The following is a 3549-nucleotide window of genomic DNA, read 5'->3' as shown; positions in this document are numbered from 1 at the left end:
AATCTAGATGTTATAAAGAAGGTGTTTTGTAGATGCGATTAAAGATCATAATAAGTTATTTTAAATAAGAGAGATTATCCTAGATGATCTGGGTGGACCTAATTCAATCAGTTGAAAGGCCTTAAAATGTGGGATAAGACTTCTCTGAGAAAGAAGAAATTATGCCTGTGGACAATGACTTCAGCCTGTGCAGGAGAGTTCCAGCCTGCCCTATGGATTAGTGCCCTTATAAAGAGACACCTTTCTTATATAGGAGAGAGAGACAGAGAGAGAGAGAGACCTTACTTCTTCTCTCTCTTCCTGTGAGGAAAGCAGAAAGAGAGCACTCACCAGAGCCCCATCATGCTAGCACTCTGAGCTCAGGCTTCCCAGCCTTCAGAACTGTGAGAAATAAATGTTTGTTGTTAAAGCAACTAGTCTATGAAATTCTTGTTATAGCAGTCCGAATAACAAATTAGCAGGCCCAGATTTTCTGTTCTCCCTGAGGCCTGGTTATTCAGTTATTCATTCTGTGACTTACTCAGCAGGCTGCCAGTAAGTTCTTTTGTTATCTATTGCTTCCATTTTATTATATTTGATTTTTATTCCCCGCAACTGAAACAACTCTAATGGCTACTCTATGATTTTTACCCTGACTTCTTTTCTCTCCTCATTGCACATGATCTTCCTGGGCATCCTATTCCTTCTGTGGCCTCAGCCCCTACCTACATGTTCTCTACTCCTTATTAATATCTTCAGCCTAGAGCTCCTCATGAGCTCTCTATCTGCACATGTAATTACCTAACTACTCTTCTCTTGGACTGCTCCCAGGAACCCAGAACCCAACAAGTCCCAGAGTGAACTGGTGGACTTTCTCCTCAAATCTGCTGTCCTTCTCCATTCTCTAATTCAGTGATTGACACCACCATCCTCTCAGTCGCTCAAGCCAAACAGTCGCTCAAGCCAAACACCTCCTCCTCCCCATCCCCTTGACAGACTAGCAATTGCCTGGCCCTGTTGATTCCTGTTCTTAGTGCCTCTCATATCCATCTACTTCTCTCTACCCCTTATCCCTGTCTCAGGCCCTCAGACTTTTTCCTAAAGCAATTTGATCAATTATCTCCCCTGTTTAAAATCTGTCTCTCCTGTAGCCTATGTGAAAAAGGTAAACTCAACATGAAAACAAAGCCTTCCAGATCCTACCTCTGCCTGATATCTCCAGGGTGACTGCTGTAAAATGACACATCTCCTTCAATATCAAAATGACTGAATGTCTTTCTTCCTTTCCAGGTTCTCCTCTTTCCCCTTCCCCCTCACGATCACACTAAAAATTCCGGGGGTTTCTCAAACCAGGACTTACCCCATTTTGAGTACACCGGTAGGAGGCGAAGAGAACAGAGCAGCCAACTCTGCAGGGACATCCTGGGCTCTGCGACTGTCATTGCGATAGTGGCCACAAGGTGGCAGTGATTCTCCAGTGGCCACTGTTATCCCTGACCTTGGGGTGTGGGGAGGAAGTAGGGCTGAGGAGGAACAGCACACTCCTGGGAGACTGCTGGTAGGTTCCACCTCAACTCCGGCTCTTGTACAGCTGCCACCTTATGATGAAACGGTGTTTACAGATTCGAGTCTTGCCTCTTGCCCTGGAGCTTCTTCTGATTCACACATTCAGGATTCTCTCTCTTCCTGGGTATCGTGCCCCATTGTGGTTGAGCAACCTGCCCTCAGCAGTAGTACTACCTAAACCTCCAGTCTTTGCACCCTCCCCCAGGTATGCCTTCACATCATTCTGGCTGGGCCCAGGGATCCTACCTCAGTTGCATAAACTCTGAGCTGCATAGCTCTGCCTCCTTCTTCTTTAGAACTTTCCTCCCTAACTCCAGAGTACAGGAAATCCTCGCTCTCTTTCTTAGCTCTTGTCACAGAAGAAAGAGTACTTCATTCAGAGTGGAAACACTACCAATTTGCCAGAACATTGACTAAGTAAGCACTCCCTCCTAAAAACTTGGGAAAGCAGAAGATCAAGAGCACAGATAGAAGAAGGGTCAGATTTTGGAAGGAAGAAGAACATGAAGCTCTACTTCTAAGAAAAGAGAGAAGGAGAGTAGATGGGTAGATACTTTTGGAAGGAAGAAACTTTGGGAGACCTGGAGCCAGCTTCTCTCCATATTTTCATTATGAAGTAGATACAGGTGTCATGTCTATAAATGAGGAGACTATTAAAGGCAAGGCACATTGGCAGTGGGAAGGAGAACTGCAGAGGGAGAGGCCAGGTGGCTGAGCCCTGTGCAGACTCATGTAATTGTGAAAACCAATTGTTCACTTATCTATGTATTTAAGAACTATTTATTGAGCATCTATTATGTGATGACACTGTTTTAAGAGGTAGGGATATATCAGTGAACAAAATAGAAAAAAAAATCCTGTCTTTGGAAAATATTCTCGTTGGGGAGAGGGATTGAAAATAAAGAGTAAATGTAATTTATAAGTGGAATGGAATACTAGAAGGTGATATGCAGATGGAAATAATAGTTCAGGATAAGGAGTATCAGATGTTGCTGTGTGGGTGGAGGAGCTGTAACTTAAAATTATAAGTCAGGTGTTCAGGGAGGTCCTCGTTGTTCTCAGAAACTTAAAGGAACTGATGGAGTTCACCGATATTGCTATTGGGGGTTTGGAGTGGGGGTAGGAAGGAACTGGTCAAGCAGTTCCGTGGCGAGAGCAGCCAGTTAACTTCCTGGCATAGTAATGTCACTCCTAAAGTATGTGGAATGCTGGAACAAGAAAAGAGAAAAAAAATGAGATGATTTGGGCAAGGTAGTATAATACAGGTGTGCAGAAGAGTTATCGGGGAGAAATGGAAGGAAATTGATTTGTGGTTTAAAGAACTGATTATAGAGAGGTATCCTGTGTTCCAGGTACACAGGGAGGGCAGAAGAAACAGGGAGGTCTTGAAAAGAAGGAAAGGAGGCTTAGTATAAGTTGTCAGAGTGGGAGAGGTGGGAGAATTATACGGATAAATAGTGTCTGGGTGTCTGGGTTAGAATTTGAGATGTCATTGGTGGAATAGTTCAAAGTGATGACAAAGTCAAGAGTGTGGCCTTGGGAGTGAATTGCCAAACGTGACCTGGCGTGGGCTGATGTGTGGTACTTACCCATGCGTAGTAAATCACAGCTACGACTATGCTCTTCTGAAAGGGGTTTAGTTTATATTCAGTACTATAGAAAATTTCTCTCATGCTTTACCAACAAATGCACAACAGAATTCAATATTCTCTCTAAAACAGTTAAGGATACATGAGTGCCTGCTAAGAAATATTATAGGACAAACAAAATTTTATTTACAAATGGTAGGGATTGTAAATTGCCCCCACCAGCCTACTCATTTGTCTTATAAGAGATGGATTATTTTGTTCTCTTCTAAGAGAACGAAGCCTGTCTGTATTTATGCAAGTCTTGGTGAGAGGCATTATAGGGGTGTTGAGGTTGAAGGCATAGCAGATTATAAAATTTCTCAGTGTTTAAATGATTGGGAAAAGAATTACTAAATAAATGGTATTCAGCTAATTA

Source organism: Pteropus alecto, unplaced genomic scaffold (assembly GCF_000325575.1).
Source record: "Pteropus alecto unplaced genomic scaffold, ASM32557v1 scaffold7, whole genome shotgun sequence".
Classification (NCBI taxonomy): domain Eukaryota; kingdom Metazoa; phylum Chordata; class Mammalia; order Chiroptera; family Pteropodidae; genus Pteropus; species Pteropus alecto.
The sequence above is the reverse complement of the archived record's forward strand: the minus strand, read 5'-3'. Positions refer to the sequence as shown.